We start from the raw sequence: 23402 nt of genomic DNA, 5'->3' as shown, positions 1-23402 counted from the left end.
AAATGCCAATTAATGCCTCTTTTCATTTTCAAAGCCTTTGCCATTTCCTTACCATAATAAACTGAATGAACACCCACTAGGATGTTTCCCACACCATTAAGCTTGGAATATGTCTCCAAGCATTGTGGCCTTATATATTTTTACATGGATTTTTAACCAAGGTTGCTACAAATAAAATGAATTCTAAATTCTTGAAATGATATATAAAGGGAGGACAAAATAATGGGAATTCTGAATTCTTGAAATGATATATAAAGGGAGGACAAAATAATGGGCCCCCCAGTATACGACATTTGTTACTTGAACCAAGGTATATCTTCCTCCGAAAGAAAGCCATCGGTGAGTCCAACTTTTTAATTTATTTTGGAGATTCTCCAATACTCTTTAATTTATTTTGGAGATTGTCCAATGGCCATTGCCAATCTGTCACTATGTAATTATTTGGCTTAAGTTTGAATACCAGGTAAGTGGGGACTAGAACCAACCCAAAATATACCTGCAATGAAATCAATCTCCAGCTTGTCTCTATTTGAGAAAAAAAGAAATGATTTATGACCATTAGCGACCAACCGAGAGGCCTCCCCAAATCGTAAAAGAATGTAATGAAGAACCATCCATTGTGTTCTAGATACCCTCCCAAAGATTAGAATGTCATCTAAGAAAAACAAGTGAGATATGTTTACTTCGTTTGTCAGCCTTATGCAACTGAAATTCTTATGGTTTAGTCACATTAATGTTCAGACTTATGCCATCCATAACAAGAATGAAGAGTAGAGTGAAAGAGAGCAGCCATGTCTCAAACCTCTACCCGTCCAAATATTTTTGTTGGATATCTATTTATCAAAACAATAAATACACAGTGGATATGCAAACCATTATCCAATCCACATTGTGTACATCCAACCAATTTTTTTCAGAATAATTCTGAAGTACTGTAACACTACAATACAGGAGTAAAAAAAATTTTTTTTTTACCTTAATAATAATAGAACTTACAATAAGAATTCAAATGCAATAATGGATTTTTAATTTATTTACATATCATGGGAAACGTATTATTGCTAAGTTATATCTATGCTAACCATAGCACATAACATTAATAATGTAACTCTGATTCATTCTCGAGAACCAACATTCAGCTGACAATGATAATCTATACGGTACAATGGATATTATATAATATTGGTCGTTGGTACCACGGGAATGAATAGCTATTAGTAATTTCTTAATTGAGTTAATGCTTTACGCCTAAAAGTCTGGCCTGGAAATGAGTGTTGCCGAGAATCACTCAGGCAACTGGCGCTTGTCCAACTGGCCTTCCCCACATCGTCCATCTAGCACGATGAACGATCGACCTGTCGACACCATGTGATATAGCGTGCTCAGGACTCAAAGAGTTAATGTTTTCTGATACATATCTCGAAATTACCATACGATGGCTGCTTCCCGGGTTTCTATGCCCATTCCTATGGTGGAGATGAGACCCTACAGATCGACGGTCGAAGTCGATCTAGGTGTGGGTGGTATGACTTGAAAGACTTTCAATGCGTTTGGAAATTATTTAGCAGTTCATTGTTAGTGTAATCCTCTGTCATTCACAGGTCTCTGGCGCTTTTGCATTATTGCACAGGAGACCTCTCCATCAAGTGGTCCGTGGTGCGAAAGGAACTCTGTCTCCCATCCTCGGTCATGGTAAGCCGGTGCTCCCTCACCCTGGTGAATGTCACCTTGTTTTACAGTTCGTTTTCTTTTTTTTTTAATTTCTTTTCACAGATTTGAATTTTATATTGTTTTCTTTGAATGACCCCTTTGTCTCAAGTGCGGAGTCTCGTTGCCGTGGCCAGCGCTCGATGGAGGACCCGTTCTGTCTTCCTTACTCACTCCATGTTCCGGGTAAGAGACGTTTACTCACGTGGTTTAACAATTGAGGAAAAGACCCTGGGTAATGGACTGAGCTGTTGTCCTTCTTGGCAAGCTATTTGAACTGTGCTTGAGCATGGGAGTCTATCACTGTTTCATGGGTTTTCCTTCAATGTGGAAAAATTAACGGTTTTCCCTGCCTTTGTTGCTTTGTGAACTATATGGGTTCTGCGCCAAGCAGATCAGGCGGAAACCCTAGTTGGGTTGTGTTTAATACCTGTCCTTTACTGTATAATTTGTTTCAGAGTCGAGGGTTACACCCTACGGCGAATAATTGTATAAAGTTTCAGTTATTATTGTTAATCGAACTTTGGATGGATAATGTATTGTGTGCTTCTCCATAGAATCGTTTTACGGTTCAGTATTTTTAAAGATTGCTGGTTTATCATGAACAAAATCTCGCCTGAGTTTGAAGTTTTTATTATTTGCTGTGTACACTGATACGCTTATCTTTTCAGAGGTTTTTCCTATAAATTTCAATTAAGAGGAACATATCTCTATGGTTTTGTTTACTGTTACTATTTCCTGTTCGAAGAATATGGGTTGCCGGCTTCGACTTCGGAAGCCCTCGCTGGCTGCCCGATCATACTCATACAGGTTACGGTCGTTTTCTTTTTACAGGCTCGTTCTTGATTTTTTTGGAATGTCTGTTATCGTTTATTTATGTTTATGATGTGGGCGCTGCCCTTCCTTTGTTTTTCAAGCACTGGAGTTTTTTTCGTTACCGAATTATTCATTCTTAAATCACACTATTAAGATGGTAATCCTGCGATCTTCGATTAGTTGTTTGGTCTAGAGAGTACACGTATTGACTCAGTTTTTGACCTGTTACAGTTTTCTTTATTTCCTCAGTAGCATTCTTGGGATCTTTGAATGCAAATATTTATATTGTTTTCAATTTATCTGCGTAGGCTGAAATAAATATACACAGTATTCTGTTTTCCATTTAACTGTCACTTATGCTACAGGAATTGTTCCAGTATGGAAATCTATGATCTTTAATTAAAATCTAGTTTAATCTTTTCTTCCTTCTGTCAGTCGCACAGAAATTTGTTCTTAAATGTCATCAATGTGTTTACATTTTCCATCTCTACCAATGCCTGCATAATTACAGAAATTCTTCCAATGCCATACACAGTTTTAAGCCTGTCATAGACCTTAATTAATTTCATAGTATACATAAACCCTTAATAACTATTAAGTTTCTTAGTTAATCCATACCTGAACAGAGACAAACCTCTTTATTGCGCTCGTCAACCACCCGAACTTAGGAATATCCTCCTCGATCTTCCACCCCTAAGCACTTCTGCAGATCCTCACTGTCTGCAAACTCTTTGGCTATACCAGAGTCACACTATCTGGTCCTTACTAGACGTAGCGGTTTAGGAAGCTTCTGCCTTCCAAGCACATGCCATCTGATCTTTACCAGACATAGCATTTTTTTTCTTTTTCCCAAAAGAGTAACTCTCCTTTTTTTTTTCTATCCCCTTTCTGCCATCTGGTCTCTACCAGACTTGGCATAACTTTCCCCCTTTTCCTATGGGGTCTCAACTGTCTCATGAAGGTAGTTAGGTTTTCTTTTTCCAACCACCTCAATAGCTACGAACAACAATTAATCAACATACTTAATGAAACAGTAGTAGCAACAATTAATTAACATAATTAATTAGTAGCAGTAGCAACATAGTTATTTTAATTTCACCAAACATAACCTTAGTCAACAGTTAAATTTTACTGCCTTACTTAAAACATTATCGATTTACTAGGGGCGTTACATCTCCCCCTCCTGAAGTTCAACATCGTCCCGATGTTGTTCACTCAGAAACAATTCGGGATAGGCTTCTTTCATGCTCTGCTCATCTTCCTAGGTGGCCTCATCTGGCCCAAAGTGCTGCCATTGCACTTTAACCTGGGTGATGACTCTTTTCCGTAGCTCGACCCTTCTCCGATCTAGTATGTTCACTGGCTCGACCAGGAATTCTCCTTCCGGTTCCACTTGAATGTCCTGCCAACTTATTATGTGTCTAGGGTCATAAACATATTTCTTTAAAATGGACACGTGGAAAACATTATGGACCAGGATGTGGCTAGGTAGGGCTAGCTGATAAGCTACCGGCCCCTCTCGTGCTAAAATCTGGAAGGGCCCACAAAAGCGGGGTGCCAATTTGGCACAACCATTCCATTGTAGAGTACTTCTCCTTGCCCGAATTCTGACATATACATGTTCACCCACTTGGTATTCCCTAAAGGTCCTTTTCCGATCTACAAAACTTTTTTGTTTGTCCTGAGCTACTTTTAAATTAGCCCGCACTCTCTTAACCATTGCTTCCATCTCTTTTAACATTTCAGGACCCAGCATGAGTCTGTCTTCTGGTCCACCCCAGCTGGATGGCGTGCGGCATTTTCGGCCGTAAAGTACTTCGAATGGGCTCATCCACAAGGATGCATGATATCCATTGTTACAGACAAACTCTATAAGGTGTAAATACTCTTCCCATCGAGTGGGTTGTTGCATCACATATGACCTCAACATGTCCTCCACCACTTGATTCACCCGCTCAGTCTGTCCGTCAGTCTGCGGATGATATGCGGTGCTAAAATTCAATTGAGTCCCCAGACCTTCAAACAAGGTCTTCCAAAAGGCTGATGTGATTTTAACATCGCGATCGGATATTATAGTTTTTGGCAACCCATGGAGCTTAAATATGTTCTGCGTAAAAACATTTGCAATTTGTGCTGCACGATACGTAGATTGAACTGGTATGAAGTGGGATGACTTACTGAGTTTGTCCGCTACAACCATAATAGAGTCATTATTCCTCTTGGACTTCGGTAACCCTGTAATAAAGTCCATGGTGATAATCTCCCACTTCCATTCTGGTATAGGTAATGGCTGTAGTAAACCCGCAGGGTGTTGATGTTTAGCCTTAACCTATTGACATTCTAAGCATCGTGCCAGATATTCTATTACATCTCTTTTCATGCCTGGCCAGTGATATTCCCTCCGAAGCGAAGTGATTAACTTTTGATAACCCGGATGTCCCACGTAAGGACTTTTATGTTATTCATCCAGAATCTTTTCCTTAATATTGCCCTGATTGGGTACATATATTATTTTCTGGTAGCATAAAATGCTTGCTGCATTCAATTCATAACCTTGTTGCATTATGTGGATGTTTAAGTTCTGCACTAGTTGTTTCTTTTACTGGTAGATTTGATCTTGTTCAGCAGCCTCTTTAATTTCTTTGCCAAGGGTAGATTGTCCTTCACTAATGCCAATTTCATGGAGACAATGCACCTTTCGGCTTAGTGCATCTGCCACTTGGTTTTCTTTTCCTTTTAGGTGTTTGATTTCAAAATCAAAACCGCCCAAGAGGTCCACCCACCTAGCTTGCCTAGCGTTTAAAGTTGGTTGACTAAAGTAGCTAGTTAAGCTATGGTGATCTGTCATCAATAAAAATTTTCTTCCCACCAAATAATGGCGCCACATTTTTAGTGCATGTACTACAGCATTTAGTTCCAGATCATAGGCAGAATACTTCTGCTCATGTTCTTTCAATTTTCTAGATTCGTACGCGATCACTTTCCCTTCTTGCATCAGCACCCAACCTACACCCTCTTTGCTTGCATCTGTGCAGACTACGTAATCTTTTTTCGGGTCTGCAATACTCTGCACAGGTGCAGTGGTGAGCAGATATTTGAGCTGTTCAAGCTCCATTGACATTCCGCTGTCCACTTAAATATTTTTCCTTTCTTCTGCAAGGAGGTGATAGGGTATGCAACCCTAGAGAAACCTTCCACAAACCGCCTATAATATCCAGCCAGCCCCATGTAAGACCTGATATCTGCCACGTCCTTTGGTGTTGGCAATTCCATTATGGTTTTGATCTTTTCAGGGTCCACAGCAATGCCTTCCTTGGTGATGATATGCCCCAAATACTGGATCTGCTCTTTATAAAAATCGCATTTGCTAAATTTACCATATAGCTGATGTTCCCGCAGTGTCTGTAACACGAGTCTGAGGTGCTCCTCATGCTCTTTAATATTCTGGGAGTATATAAGTATATCATCAATAAAAATTAATACGAATTTGTCCAAGTACTGATGAAATACACTATTCATCAGGCACATAAATGTCGCAGGTGCATTGGTCAACCCGAAAGGCAGTACCACAAACTCGTAATGCCCATAACGGGTTCGAAAGGCTGTTTTGGCTATGTCCTCGTCCTTAATTCTGATTTGATGATAACTAGACCTCAAATCGATCTTTGAAAATATTGTCGCCCCTTTCACTTGATCAAACAGTTCATCGATGCGGGGTAGTGGATATTTATTTTTAACTTTCAATTTATTCAGCTGTCTATAATCTATGCACATACGGAGGGTTCCGTCCTTTTTTCTAACAAACAGTACAGGGGCTCCCCAAGGGGATACGCTGGGACGGATATACTTCTTGTCTAACAACTCTTGCAGCTGCATTTTTAATTCTGTTAATTCTGGCACACTCATCCAGTATGGTGCTCGGGACACTGGGGCTGCACCGGGTATCAATTCTATGGTAAAATCTAAATCTCTTTTGGGCAGCAGCCCTGGTACTTCTTCGGGAAATACATCTGTAAATTCTCGCACTACTGGTATGCTTCCCATAGCAGCAATTTTATCTTCAGATTTGGCATAACCTACTTGCACTTCATATATTTGACATTTTTTCCTGATGCTTTTAGCTAGCTGTGAGGCAGTAATTGGTCGGATCTGCACTGGTTTCAGGATACCTTGAATTTCCTTTTCATTTCCCAGTTCGTCCTGATAAGAAATTGTTTTTGTCTTGTAGTTTATTATAGACCACCGCCTTTCCAGCCAATCCATCCCGATCAGCACATCATACGAACCGAGAGGGAGTACATTCAATTCTGTCATCACTGTCTGTCCGGCTATCCTCAATGGGCAGTTGCTGACCTTAGCCAGCACTCGTCTTTTTGCCCCGGTTGCAAGCTGTACTAACCATGGATTCTTAAACTTAATGGATTTCAAATTACAATTTTCCACAACTTTGGGACTAACATAGCTTAATGTAGCTCCTGGGTCTACTAAAATGGAAACAGTTCGATCAAAGATCTTACCTTCAAATTCTATCATCGTTGGCTGGTAATCAGCTTGACGATCCTCGAGGGCAGCATTTATTCTGGGTATGGATTGAGCCACGTCTCCCACTGTGGAGGCTTCATAAACCTGGGACACCTGATCAGTTTCCTTTCGGTGAGGGCAATTTTTAATATAGTGTGGCCGCCACAACCCCAGCACTGCACTGGGGGCCTAGCTGATCCCTCATTATCAACTCTACCCAGCTACTCACTGTATTTAGATTCATTAGGTGGCTTTAATCTGAACTGATTTCTAGATTGGTTTCTATTGCTGGCCCCTTTGGAGAATCCCTTATTGAAATTGCTACGAGCTCCCTTAACTCCCACAGTCATTCTGCTGCCTTTTTTATCTACCCAGCGCTTCCCAGAATTTTCTCCTTTTTGTTTATTCTACTGATAACATATTCTAGCTTTCCGTATCGCTTCGTCCATGGTCTTCGGATTATCAAATTCGATCCTTTCCTGCATTGCCTGGGGTAGGCTGCTAACGAACCGCTGCACTTTTGCCTTTCCCTCCCGAATATACGGTACATAGCGAAGCAGAGATGTAAATTTAGTAATGCATCCATGGTCTGCTACCCAAGCTGCAGATCATGAAATTCCCGTGCTTTTTCATCATAGAAGCGTTCAGTCAAGTATTTCTCCTTGAAGTGTCTTTGAAAAGTTTCCCAAGTTACATCTTGCTCACTCACCCCCCACACCATCTTGACTTCCTCCCACCATAATGTAGCCTTAGCCTGCAGCTGGAAAATAGCCAGTCGTGCCTTAAGATGGTGATCATACTCATAGACTTGGAAATATTTGTTCATGTTGATTAACCAAGCTTCTGCGGCCTCCTCAGATTCCCCGTCAAAATGTGGTGGCTTGATCTTCCGAAACTCCCCTTGCAGTTCTATCCACTGTCTTTTTGGGGTTTGATGTTCAGAGGCGTTATCAGATTTCTCTCCTCGAACCTCCGCTCTTTCCTCTGTTTCTTCCTGTTCGGTGTGATAGCCCTGTTCATCTGATACTCGCGTTTGCTCAGGGCTAGGATGAGGCTGGTGCTGGTTTTGTTTATCTAATAAACTTTTCATGATCCTTTCTTGTTCCATGGTTAATCTGGCATTGTCCTCACGCAAACGGGCCATCTCGTTCTTCAGTTCCTGGACTGTCTCTAGTATAGTCAAATTAGTGTTGTGAGCTTCCTCCCCCAGCTGTACCCATATCTCAGGATTTCCATGGGGGTGAGTAAAGTTGTCTGGTCGATTCATATTTCCATGAGGAGCGCTGCTCGTTCTCCTCATTCTGCTGTCACCTGAACAGAGATTAGTTCATTTCAACAGATATGATGTGCAATATATTGGAATAACCCCTGCTTGCTTGTTAATTTGGTTATTTATGTATTGTTGTCTCTATTATGATTAACCCGAGGTCACAGAGTTGTAACCTGGGCTCTGATACCACTTGTAACACTACAGTACAGGAGTAATTTTTTTTTTTTTTTTTACCTTAATAATAATAGAACTTAACATTAAGAATTCAAATGCAATAATGGATTTTTAATTTATTTACATATCATGGGAAACGTATTATTGCTAAGTTATATCTATGCTAACCATAGCACATAACATTAATAATGTAACTCTGATTCATTCTCGATAACCAACAATCGGCTGACAATGATAATCTATACGGCACAATGGATATTATATAATATTGGTCGTTGGTACCATGGGAATGAATAGCTATTAGTAATTTCTTAATTGAGTTAATGCTTTACGGCTAAAAGTCTGGCCTGGAAATGAGTGTTTCTGAGAATCGCTCGGGCAACTAGCGCTTGTCCAACTGGCCTTCCCCACATCGTCCATCTGGCACGATGAACGATCGGCCTGTCGACACCATGTGATATAGCGTGCTCAGGACTCCAGGAGTTAATGTTTTCTGATACATATCTCGAAATTACCATACGATGGCTGCTTCCCGGGTTTCTATGCCCATTCCTACGGTGGAGATGAGACCGTCCAGATCGACGGTTGAAGTCGATCCAGGTGTGGGTGGTATGACTTGAAAGCCTTTCAATGCGTTTGGAAATTCTTTAGCAGTTCATTGTTAGTGTAATCCTCTGTCGTTCACAGGTCTCTGGTGCTTTTGCATTATTGCACAGGAGACCTCTCAATCAAGCGGTCCGTGGTGCGAAAGGAACTCTGCCTCCCATCCTCGGTCATGGTAAGCTGGTGCTCCCTCACCCTGGTGAATGTCACCTTGTTTTACAGTTCAAAATCTTCTTTTTTTAATTTCTTTTCACAGATTTGAATTTTATACTGTTTTCTTTGAATGATCCCTTTGTCTCAGGTGCGGAGTCTCGTTTCCATGGCCAGCGCTCGATGGAGGACCCGTTCTGTCTTCCTTACTCACTCCATGTTCCAGGTAAGAGACATTTACTCCCGTGGTTTAACAATTGAGGAAAAGACCCTGGGTAACGGACTGAGACGTTGTCCTTCTTGGCAGGCTATCTGAGCTGTGCTTGAGCATGGGAGTCTATCACTGTTTCATGGGTTTTCCTTCAATGTGGAAAAATTAACGGTTTTCCCCGCCTCTGTTGCTTTGTGAACTATATGGGTTCTGCGCCAAGCAGATCAGGCGGAAACCCTAGTTGGGTTGTCTTTAATACCTGTCCTTTACTATATAATTTGTTTCAGAGCCGAGGGTTACACCCTACGACGAATAATTGTATAAAGTTTTAGTTATTATTATTAATCGAAGTTTGGTTGGATAATGTATTGTGTGCTTCTCCATAGAATCGTTTTACGGTTCAGTGTTTTTAAAGATTGCTGGTTTATCATGAACAGAATCTCGCCTGAGTTTGAAGTTTTTATTATTTGTTGTGTACAGTGATATGCTTATCTCTTCAGAGGTTTTTCCTGTAAATTTCAATTAAGAGGAACATATCTCTATGGTTTTGTTTACTGTTACTATTTCTTGTTCGAAGAATATGGGTTGCTGGCTTCGACTTTAGAAGCCCTCACTGGCTGCCCGATCATACTCATACAGGTTAAGGACGTTTTCTTTTTACAGGCTCGTTCTTGATTTTTTTGGAATGTCTGTTATCGTTTATTTATGTTTATGATGTGGGTCCTGCCCTTCCTTTGTTTTTCAAGCACTGGAGTGTTTTTCGTTACCGAATTATTCATTCTTAAATCACACTGTTAAGATGGTGATCCTGCGATCTTCGATTAGTTGTTTGGTCTAGAGAGTACACGTATTGATTCAATTTTTTTGACTTGTTACAGTTTTCTTTATTTCCTCAGTAGCATTCTTGGGATCTTTGAATGCAAATATTTATATTGTTTTCAATTTATCTGCGTAGGCTGAAATAAATATACACAGTATTCTGTTTTCCATTTAACTGTCACTTATGCTACAGGAATTGTTCTAGGATGGAAATCTATGATCTTTAATTAAAATCTAGTTTAATCTTTTCTTCCTTCTGTCAGTCGCACAGAAATTCGTTCCTAAATGTCATCAATGTGTTTACATTTTCCATCTCTACTAATGCCTGCATAATTACAAAAATTCTTCCAATGCCATACACAATTTTAAGCCTGTCATAGACCTTAATTAATTTCATAGTATACATAAACCCTTAATAACTATTAAGTTTCTTAGTTAATCCATACCTGAACAGAGACAAACCTCTTTATTGCGCTGGTCAACCACCCGACCTTAGGAAGATCCTCCTCGATCTTCCACCCCTAAGCACTTCTGCAGATCCTCACTGTCTGCAAACTCTCTGGCTATACCAGAGTCACGCTATCTGGTCCTTACCAGATGTAGCGGTTCAGGAAGTTTCCACCTTCCAAGCACATGCCATCTGATCTTTACCAGACATAGCATTTTTTTTCTTTTTCCCAAAAGAGTAACTCTCCTTTCTTTTTTTTCTATCCCCTTTCTGCCATCTGGTCTCTACCAGACTTGGCATAACTTTCCCCCTTTTCCTATCGGGTCTCAACCGTCTCATGAAGGTAGTCAGGTTTTCTTTTTCCAACCACCTCAATAGCTACTAACAATAATTAATCAACATACTTAATGAAACAGTAGTAGCAACAATTAATTAACATAATTAATTAGCAGCAGTAGCAACATCGTTATTTTAATTTCACCAAACATAGCCTTAGTCAACAGTTAAATTTTACTGCCTTACTTAAAACATTATCGATTTACTAGGGGCGTTACAAGTACCAAGGATTAGTCCACACAATCATAAACCACCTTCTGTAAATCTACGTTCATAACCACTACCTCCATACATTTTAAGATTTCATATTATATCATACATTATAGAAAAGTGAAAAGCACAGTGAGGAGATTAAAATTTTAGATAAGGACAAATATACAAATATATATTTTAGATTCAAAAAGTTAAAAAATAAATTATAAAATATTTTAAAATTCAAATTATATTTATGGATAATATTTTTATTAAAATTTTTAAATATAAATTAATGTATTTTATTAAATTATATATTATTAAAATAAAATTAATCGTATATTTAAGATTACAATTATTAAGTTTAAACATTAAGTTTAAAATGTTTAAAAATATTTCATCAAAATAAGGATACTATAATTTATATTTCACTAATGTCAGATTGGTTGTAAATGTCAATGACCATGAAAAACAATGTCAATGACCATGAAAAACATGGTGAGGATAGATAAACTCTTTAATGAATTAAATATTAAATATAATCATATTTTTTTAAATTTAAAATTAAATGATAACCATTTATTTTCTAAATGGTTAATTTTAATAAATTAAGTATTAAATGATGATATTTTTAAATTAAGCATTAAATAATAATATTTCTAAATTTAAAATCAAATTTTTATTATTAATTTTTTTTCCAAACATTAAATTTAAAAAGTTTAGAAATATTTTATCAAAATAAGGATACTATTATTAATATTTCACTAATGTCAAATAGGTTGTCCATGACAAACATGGTGGGATAGATAAACTCTTTAATAAATTAAGTATTAAATAATAATCATATTTTTTAAATTTAAAATTAAAAGATAATCATTTATTTTTTAAATGGTTAACTTTAATAAATTCAGTATTAAATAATGATGCTTTAAATTAAGTATTAAATAATACTATTTCTAAATTTAAAATCAAATCTTTGTATATTTTTTATTTTTATTTTTATATAATTTGACGAGTCCACCAAAAATACCATAAAATTAACTTAAAAAAAATACATTTGTAACATATTTTAATTGTAAAATTAAAGATGGTGTTTTGGCATGTGGTATTTGAGCCATGGTATTGTAACAAAGTTAACAATATCCATGGTAAAGATGGGGTCAATATCCATGGTTAAAAGTTTTTTTATATTGTAAGTATTAAGTTTTTAGGTGCTTATTAATGAAATTTAAATGTGGTTACAAAATTATTATTTTAATTTATATGGTAAAATAGATCGTAATTTATAGCTACTTTTTCTATCTTGTATATCTTAGTGTGATAGAGGGTTTATATATATCTCAAAAGTAATTATAATCTTTTTGATTTCAGATTTAATTGAAAAATATTATAGATTAAATTCAAATAAAATATTTTCATTGTTTAATGAGAGGTGATCTTTGGGCATGTGGTATTGATGAGCCATGGTATTGTAACAAATCCTATTTACAACTAATAATATCTATGGGAAAGTTGGCGTGAATATCCATGATTAAAAATATTGTTATATGGTAAGTTTATTATAAGTATTAAAATTTTTATATGCTTATTAATTTAATTTAAATATGGTTAAATAATCATTATTTTAATTTATCATGTAAAATAGATCTTAGTTTATAGCTACTACTTATATGTTATATATTTTAATGTGAATTGTATATTATTATTTCATTTTATCTAAAAATTATTCTAAACAAAATTACAATATAACAAATTGAATTTTTTTATTTTTTTATTTTTTTTATTCTATATTATTTTAAGCTTTTATTAAATTTTTAGAAATCCTTGACATCTTATAAATTACTTTGTAAGCTCTTATTAATTTTTTACAAATCTTTTACATCTTATAAATTGAATATATTAATCTAAATTCAACCTATTAAGTAGACATCTAAAAATATTTACAAACCTTTTTACATTACACTTACACATCCACTTTATATTGAAGCAATAAATAAAAGTTAAGGAGAAGAAAGAAAAATGTATCAATGGAAAAAAAAATAAAAAAAATCAACCCACACAAAATAAAAAATAAAAACAAAAAAAAACCTAAATTATAATAATGTTGGTAAAATGAATAATCTAATTAAAATAAGACCCACAAGACTTATAAACTTCCTATTGAAAAAAGTCATCAATCAATTCAACAACCACTCTGAACCCATTAAAGCATTATATATATATATATATATTCAAACCAAAAAAAAAAAACCTAAATTATAATAATGTTGGTAAAATTAATAATCTAATTAAAATAAGACCCACAAGACCTTATAAACTTCCTGTTGGAAAAAATGTCATTAGTCAATTCAACAATGACTTTGAACCCATTAAAGCATGATATATATGTATACATATATATCAACCCAAAATAATAAAAAATAAAAACAAAAAAACCTAAATTATAATAATGTTGGTAAAAATAACAATCTAATTAAAATAAGACCCACAAGACTTCTTCCTGTTGAAAATAATGTATCAGTCAATTCCTTTTTTTTTGCTTAAGCAAGAGTCGTGCCTCCTATTTCATTAAATCAAGCATAATTTACAAAATTTACACCAAGCCACCAAACTGTTTGGTCTTAGGCTTGCTAGAAGCGTGATCAATCGAAACTAAGCCCTCAAACCCCAAAAAAATACACTCTCAAACCAAATGAGTACATACAAAAATAACCAACGGGAATCACAGGGTCCGAGGACCCTCCCCGCATAAATCTGTGCCATCAAAAACCTAACATGCCTCTAAAACTCTACCGTCCAATCTTCTTATGAAATATGACACTTGAGATCCTTTTCGCACCATGAAGAAGCAAGATGGATAACCCCTGAACCCCACCAATCTGCTCATTCAATCCAGATTGTTGATCGGCCTAATCCCATCAGACGGCAGAGTTGCAAATCATGCGGCCGAAGTGAATGAACTTTAATGTGAGATGAGGGTGGTTTTAAGGACCCTCAACCACGCGTCAAGATTTGAATGGAATCGCTGCCCAAAATTTAATACCGCCTTTAGCTTGAAAGCATGCGATCGCACCAAAACCACTTTGGAAGCGGTTTTGTCTCCCACCACTAAAAATTGAGAAATGGTGCCGCCACAACAGGTGTCGTCATTTGTTACTTTCCACCTCCCTTCTCACCGAGATAACCTTGCTCCTGACTCCGAAGATATTCAGGGAAGTGATTCCCATAGTTGCAGAGGCTAACCCTAACCCGTCTTCCACCGTAGGCTTGTCAAACCATGAAAGTGAATCTTGTCGTAATCTTCTCATTGTGAATTAGCTTCCTTAGTTTTGTTCTTATACACTTCTTTGTCCTCTTCCTCCTAGTTTTGGCAAAGTTATTTTAGGTTGCTCGGCGACATTGCGAGCCAATCCATCGAAAATCTGTTGTCCTTACAGCTGACACCTTGGATGGAAAGAATATTTGCCAACTTGTTGGCCTTTTGATGCACATGGATAAATCTAAGTGTGCGTAGTCCCTGAAGATGTCCGTGAATTTTATGGAGAACTCGTCATAACCTCCAACGTTTTGTAACTTTCTCTGGCCCTGTTCCATGACTGATTCTCTTGGCCGCGTTGATGACTAACTCTGAATGAACTTCTATTATTACATTTTGGCAATTGTTCTATTTCAGAAATTCTAAACCTTGTTCCAATGCCATTAATTCCGCCATGTTGTTGGTGGCTTTTCCTGATGACCATAAAATAGGGAGATGATGCTTCCGTTTTAATCCCTAAGAACCCCTCCTAAGCCTGCCATGCCAGGGTTTCCCTTTGAAGCCCCATCGATATTATACTTTAAAAATCCTTTCGGGGGAGGATTCCAGAAATCTTTAACCAGCTCCCTCATGTTTATTTTCTTGTCTATACCTTGTGGAATAAGGCCCTGCATGCCTAACTGCTTGAGAATTGATAACTCTGCTTGTGAGGGAGGATTTTTTGGGAGATCCCTTACTGTAGTTCTAACCGTCTCCTTAAGCTATTTTGAGATTTGCTCCAACAAACGAAGAGAGGAATTCTTCTCTTCTTTGAAGATTCTTCTGTCTCTCTCTTTCCACACATTCCATATGATGAAACTTGGCAACACCAAGCAGAGTTAAGAACTTCATACTCCAAAAAATTATTCCTCCAATTGTTTAGGGTTTTAGTGATGCTTCCTTTGTCTCTATCAGACTGTTTGAAGATGGTGGCAAAAAAATCCCATAACCTAGAGGTGAAAATGCAGCTATTGAGAAGATGTTCAATGGTCTCCTCTTGGACTTCACAGAGTTGGCATCTAGAGGGTCCCAGCATACCTCTCTTCCTGATATTATCCCAGGTTAATATTTTCCTATGGTGAACCAGCCACATAAAGAGTTTGATCTTCATCCAGCCCTTGTGCCTCCATAGCTTCTGCGAAGTTCTATCCGTAGCTTGGGATTCCAGCCCAAGGAGAATACCTTTTGCTTCCTTAATGTTAAAGTTGCCCTCTTTGTTACTGCCCCATCTTAGTTGATCCTGACCTTCAATAAATAAAATCATCCTCTGATCCAACAACCTCTTAAGGGTCTCTGCTCTACTGTCCAAGGTCCTGTTCTCTTTGCCATCTAATTTTTTCCATGTTCTCCATTTTTCTGTATTGTGAGAATGCTCCCAAAAGTCCTTTACTTTCACTATTCCTTGGTTGTCTGTCTCCTGTTTAAGGCCCAAAAATTCCTCTTTCAAAAGAGTTGGTTCTTGTTGCCATTTTTCCTCCCCGAATAGTGCCAGATCTCCATCTCTGATTTCCCAGAAACTTTTTTTTTGAACAACCTCTCTGTTCTCCCTGGCCTTGTTCCATATGGGAGAGCCCTTTATATTTCCAGACATTCTTATGATATCATGAGAAATCCAGGCACTCGCATATTTTTCCTTCCATATGTTTACCCATTGAGCCTTAGGATCCTTAACCCACCTCCACCAAAGTTTGGCCCCTAGAACCTTACTAAGAATCTCTATATCATGCAACCCTAGGCCTCCTTGGTTCTTGGGTTTGAAAATCTTTTCCCATGAGACTAAAGCCCATTTTTTCCTTGTTTCCTCTTTGCCCCAGAGAAAATTTGTTTGTATGTTTCTAAATTACTGTAATACTCCTTTTGGAGCTGGGAGAGATGATAACATGAAGACAGGGATAGCTTGGAGCATTGCCTTTGTGAGAACCAATCTACCTACCAGATTTAGAGACCTAATTTCCCATTTCCTAACCTTATCTTACATCTTAATGATTAACGGTTCCCATATGCTTTTGAGCATAGGTTTATCTATCAGAGGAACTCCCAAATACTTAGAGGGGAGAGATTCTCTTTGAAATCCAAGGATTCTGGAGACATTTCTCTGGATGGCTATATGGGTATTAAAGAAGAATATTTTTGATTTGGAAAGATTAACTTCCATACCTAATGCCAAAGCAAATTCCTTCAAAATCTGTTTGTATGCTAGTGCTTCCTTGACTGTGGGAATTCCCTGTAGCATGGTATCATCTACAAACTATTGATGAGTTAAAACTTGACCATTCTCTGAAAGTTGGAGTCCTTGAATTTTTCCGGTTGCTCTAGCATGCTTAATGGACCACCCCAGCCCTTCCATCATGAGGATGAAGAGAAAAGGAGAGAGTGGATCTCCCTGTTTGAGTCCTCTAGAAGGAAGAAAAATTTCAGAGGGAGAGCCATTAATTAAAATTGAAAAGCTAGAGGAAGTCACCAGGGCCATGACCCATCTGATCCAATTATGATCAAAACCAAATGCGGCAAGCACTTTCTTGATATATGTCCAATTCACTTTATCATATGCTTTGGCTATGTCCAATTGCATGATCATACCCGATTTCCTTTCACTAGTTAACGAGTGGACCACCTCGTGAGCTTGTATGATGTTATCTAGAATTTGTCTGCCTTCCACATAACCTGATTGTTCCCCCGAAACTAGCGAAGGTAGCAAAGGTTTGAGTCTATTGGCCACAACCTTGGAAATTATCTTATAAACTACATTGCATAAAGTGATGGGTCTATACCTCTCTGGTGTTTGGGCATTATCCTGCTTTGGAATTAGGGAGATAAAGGAGGTATTGAGAGCTTTCAAAATAGTTCTGTTCAGCCTGGAGTCTTCCACTACCCTTATAATATCCTCTTTGACAATATTCCAACAAGCTTTGAAGAAATCTACATTGAATCCATCCGGACCTGGAGCCTTACCATTTTGCATTTCCTTGAGGACCTCACTGACCTCCTTTTCAGTTACAGGTCTGTTGAGATTACAGTTATCCTCTCTGGATACCAACTTGGGGATATGCTTAATGAGGTCCTTGATGAAAGGAACCCTGTCTAAAGTGTTTTCCTGAGCAATACCTCGGAAGTGCTTAACTAACATTGCTTCTATCTCCTCATGAGATTGATGTCTTTGCCCATCTACGTCCTTGATGGAAGAGATCCTGTTGTCAGTCCTATTTTCTATTGTGGATTTATGGAAAAATTTGGTATTTCACTCTCCTTCTTTTAGCCATTGAGCTCTTGATTTTTGTTTCCAAAAAATTTCCTCTTGATTGCACAACTTTTCCCATTCTTGGTGATGTTTCTCTACTTGGTGATTTTTGTCCTTATCAAAGCCTTCCTTGATCAAAGCTTGGTTGAGCTCCATAATTTTATTTTCCACAACTTTCTTTCCTACAAAAATATTACCAAATTCATTCTTGTTCCAAGCTTTAAGCTTCAGCTTGATGTGCTTTAATCTTTTGTGAAGCAGGAACATTGTTGATCCTTGAGTTTGCAAATCCTCTGCCCACCATTCTTCAATGTTGCTGATGAATTCTGGGTGAGAAAGCCACATATTTTCAAATCTGAAAGGTCTATTTCGTAGGGTACCTATGCCCTTGATTTCCATTTGAACTAGCTAGTGATCTGAACCTTCAAAGGGAAGAATTCCTGCTATTATTTCCTTGTTTAGAAGCATGAGATCCTCAGAGATCATGAATCTATCTGACTTGGAGGCTACCTGTGAGTCCCCTCCTCTTTTATTGTTCCATGTACAGAGGCCATTGTTTGTCTCAATATCAACAAGCTTCATGCTTTCTGAAAAGATTTGGAAGGCTAAGGAATCTTTATTTAGTGCTCTTGTACCCCCTTTTTTCTCTGAGAGAGATCTGATCATAATCTCCTCCTAGGACCCAAGGTAGTCATGCATTTCTAACTCATAGATCCACCAAGGAATCTATGAACCTGATTTTTTCATCTAACCTTTGAGGGCCATAAACATTCATAACTAGATAAGTGTCCCTATCTCCTACTGGCTGTATAACAACTAATAAATAATACCTTGATGCCTCTACGTCAATTATTCCAATTTTTTGGGGATTCCAGAGAGTGAGGATACCCCCTGCTGTATTTTCTTCTTTAACTTCTAGAAACTCAAATCTACTGAGCCATTTACTATGGATTTGCCTTAATTTTTGAATGGAGAATTTTGTCTCTTGGACAAAAATTATATCCGGAGCTCCCTGTTTCATTCTATTATTCACCATTCTATGTTTTCTCTTACTACCAAGACCTATAATATTCCAAGTTGTGAACTTCATAATTAAAGATTGGTAAAGGAGTAATTGGTTAGGTCTTTCATCTTACCTGAGTCCACTATAAGCTTTCCACATTCCATCAGTAGCTCGTTTTGTTTTTTCCTACCTCTCTTTCCCCATGGATTTCTCGGTGCTAACCCCGGAGTCATTTTTACTACTTTCACCCCTTCATTGCTCTGTCTTTCAATGTTGTTTACTCCCTCCAAACCCTTTTCATGGATTTTCCATAAGAATAATTGATGTATTCGATTGAGCTCTTCTTGTGGTAGTGATTCTACCCTGCCAGTTGTTCCCTGAGCCAAGAACCCTTCTAGATCCAGGTTTTCTCTGTCAAGAATCTCCTGTAGCTCATTGTCCTCCATATCCATTTCACTTTGGGTCATTTCCTGATCCATTTCTAGCTCTGATTCATTCAGCATGATCCCCTTCTGTTTTTCATTCACTACAACAAAACCAGCGATTAGCGTCCCTTTTTACTTCTTTTTTTGCATCTAGAGCCCATTTTTGGTGCTATTTGCATCCATTTATCAAATATGGTGCAAAACTTGACACAAAATTTGCATCAAGTTTTGCACCAAATCTTACACCAAGTTTAGCACTAGGTATTGCAATAGGTTTTGCACCACGTTTTGCACCAAATTTTATGCCAAGTTTTGTGTCATCCTTTACACCAGGTTTTGCATCAAGTTTGGCACCTAATTTTGTTTGACATACTTTTGCATCCTCGTTTGCATCCACTTTTTGCACCTACACTTGCATCAACTTTTGCATCGACTTTTGCATCCTTTTTTGCATCCTTTTTTAAATCATTTTTTGCATCCATTTTTTCATCCATTTGTGCATCCCTTTTGCGCCAAGTTTTACATCGTGTTTTGTGTCTAGTTTTGCATAAAATTTTGCATCTACTTTTGTTGCATCCACTTTTCCCTCTTGTTTGGCATCCATATTTACATCCTCTTTTGCATCTATTATTGTACCCACTATTGCATCTAATATTTTTGTGCCACAATTAGCGCCTATTTTGGCACCTCCTTTTGCACCCACTTTTGATTATAATTTTGCATCCACGTTTGCATCCTCATTTGCGTCTAGGTTTTCATCAACTACTACATCTATTTTTGCATCCCTTTTTGTATCCAATTTTGGACTGGGATTTGCATCGGGTTTTGTGTCTCGTTTTGCATCTACTTTTGCATCGACTTCTATTGCATCCACTTTTGCACACAATTTTGCATCCACTGTTGCACCCATTTTAAATTTCACTTTTTGCATCCCTTTTTACATCTTCATTTGCATCATACTTTGATTCTTTTTTTGCATCTATCATTACATCCACTTTTGTTATGCCACAATTTGCACCATGTTTTGCACTCACTGTTGTATCCACGTTTGCTTCCAATTTTGCATCCATGTTCACATCCTCTTTTGCATCAAATATTGCATCTATTTTTGCATCCACTTTTATGTCAGGTTTATGCATTGGGTTTTGCATCTCGTTTTGTATCTACTTTTGCATCTACTTACATTATATCCATTTTTTGCATCCAATTTTGTTTTGCCTGTTGCATCAATGTTTGCTTCCACTTTTACATCCATTTTTGCATCTTATTTTGCATATTTTTTGTCTATTGTTACATCCACTTTTGTTGCACCATATCTTGCGCCTACCATTGCAACCACATTTGCTTCCACGTTTGCATCCCCTATTGCATCCACTTTTGTTTCATCCATTTTTGCATATACTTTTGTTTCCATTGTTGCATCCACATTTGTTTCACCACAATTTGTGCCAAGTTTTACACCTACCATTGGACCCATGTTTGCTTCCACTTTTGCCTTCATGTTTGCATCCAAGTTTGCATTGACAACTGCATCTTCTTTTGGATCCACTTTTGTGTCAGGTTTTTCATGTTGTTGTGCATCTACTTATGTTGTATCCACTTTTCATCCACTTTTACTTCTATTGTTGCCCCCATTTCTATGTTCGCTTTTGCATCCCTTTTCCAACACTCATCATATTTTCTGCATTTATGATATTCCTTATGGCATTGACAATTATGAACAATTGATGACAATGTCAATAATATTGACAATGATGAAAATGAAGATGATGGCGATGACATGAATTGTGATTATGATGATAAAGACGATAGTGGTTACAATGACAATGATGATGATGGCAATGATTATGATGATGACGATGCTAATGACGTTGGCGAATCTTCCCAATTTTAGATGTTGTCATTGTCATAATCATAAGCATTATCTTTGGTGTCATGATCATCATTTTCATCTAGGTCATCATCAAAAACAATAATGGCATGAATGATGATGATGCATGATTACAACAATGTCGATAGAAATTACATTAATGATGATGATGGGGATGATAAAAATGACAATGACGATGATAATGGTGGTGATTGTGATCATCATCGATCATCTGTCAAAAATAGAGTTGTTATTTCTCTTACGTATATCAATGTGTCCTAAACAACCCTTTTCTAGCACTCATCACATTTTTTGGGTTGATGATATTTCTTACAACATCTACAATTATGAACAATTGCAAACAATGTCCATAATGATGATGATGATGGCATGAATGGTGATTATGATGATAATGTAATGATGGCAATAACAATGACAAGGATGATGGTGATGATGATGACAATGATTATGATAATGAGAATGACCTTACAATCTTATGGATTCGTGAACAATTACTAGTTTCAATACCATCTTCTGGATACGTATTACTATCATACTTTTAAAATTTTCTGTCTCTCTTGAGGTATCTTACTATAATGGTGTTGTCAACACTAGAAAGATATCTTGTTGTAATGGTGGTTCTAATGTTAGCACTAGCAAAGTTTAGTAGGGAGGATGCTACTACAAGAGGAATTCCTTCTAAGTGACTATGGCATTCAAAATGAGGCTTTATGGGCTGCTTGTTAACACATGTTCTCATGCTCATATAAAATTAATGTGAAAAGTTGCTTTAATTGGTTCCCATGCATAATTGATATTGATAATGGGGTGGTATAAAATTGTAATGGGCATATCCGTTAGTTAGTTATGATGGGTCAAAAACATTGAAACCATCCTAGTGACATTTCACCTTGGAACAATCGTCGCTCGTGCGAAAACACGAAGTTTATGTAAATGAAAGTTGTGATTGTAGTGGAATTAAAACCATCGAGAAATATCAAAGAAGACGCTGCCTACCAGTTTTGAAAGACAACCAAGGCATTGAACAACTATTTGCGTTAGGATGTAGTGAGGGAATCGAAGGAAATTTGGCAGCCCTAAGTTGCCATTACTATTGCCAATCACACATTCAATAGTAACCATAAAAGGTAGCCACATATAAACAGAACCTCGAGGTGTTGACAGTCAGAATCTATTGTAATAGCTTTGACGTATATATAGTTTTGTGTTTAGATGAGAATGAAGTGGGCTTCATCCAGGGTTCGGCTCAATCCTCGTCCATTCCATGCAGTGGTGTTTAATTCGCCAAGCAAGAGAATATTACGTGAGTGTTCAGAGTTAAATCAACAGAAATCAAGGACGTGTGATTGTCAAATTATTGCTTCTCCCTTATGATTGAGCGCTTGATACGATGGTCATTATCCTTGGGTGATACTTTTATTCCTCATTTTCTATTGAAAAAGTAGCGTTTTTCTGTTCGATTATGATAGGATTGGATGAACGCCGGTTTGGGTGGATGTAGACCCATGTTTTTTTGTGGTGATCTTCAAATGTCTTGAGGATAAGAAAAAAATCCTTGACCAAGGTCCATGGTTTTGGGGATGAGTTGGTCTTCTAGTGAAGCCATGGTTTCCCAACTTCAATCCTCTCACTATGTTGCCGATGACTACTCTAGTATGGGTAAGATTCCCAGTTTTCCCATTCACTTTACCCATCTAGATCTCTTAGAAAAAGTGGGCAATTTTATTGGAAGATTCGTCAAAGTAGACATGGAAAGACTTTTGAAAGGCATTTTCACCTATGTTTGCATATGTGTTTAGGTAGATCGCAATGAAGTTTTGCGAGATAAAATTGAGCTCAAGTGGATGGGAATTGTGTATTCCCAACCCCTGGACTATGAAAATACAACTTTTTGATATAGGAATTACCAACAAGATAGACACCTTCAAACTGTCTGTCCCTTTCCAATAGGGGCTTCCTCCTTACAGTCATCTAAGAACTCTAGCTGCAGTTGGAGGGATCTTAAGGAAAGAGAGGGATCCAAAATGTAACACCCCTCCCTTGTGTGTCAAACTTTGCAAGCCTAAGCTAAGAAAAGCTAGGTATGATGTGTAATATAAAAAGTAAATACATTATTAATAAATTAATCACTTGGAAAAGCAAGACACCAAGAGATGAGATTCTTGCCAAATCACATTGGTGAATGGGAAAGGATAATTCTTTCATGGTAAAGCTTCTCGATTTAATTCTAGATAAGTTGGATGGATTGGAGATAAATATCCATTGAGAAAAACATAAAAGTTGTGCGGGAGAGAAAGGCAATC

This window comes from Pinus tabuliformis, chromosome 4_1 (assembly GCF_031772625.1).
Source record: "Pinus tabuliformis cultivar Carrire ecotype Pingquan chromosome 4_1, CPIR1, whole genome shotgun sequence".
Lineage (NCBI taxonomy): Eukaryota > Viridiplantae > Streptophyta > Pinopsida > Pinales > Pinaceae > Pinus > Pinus tabuliformis.
Note: the sequence above shows the minus strand (reverse complement) of the source record.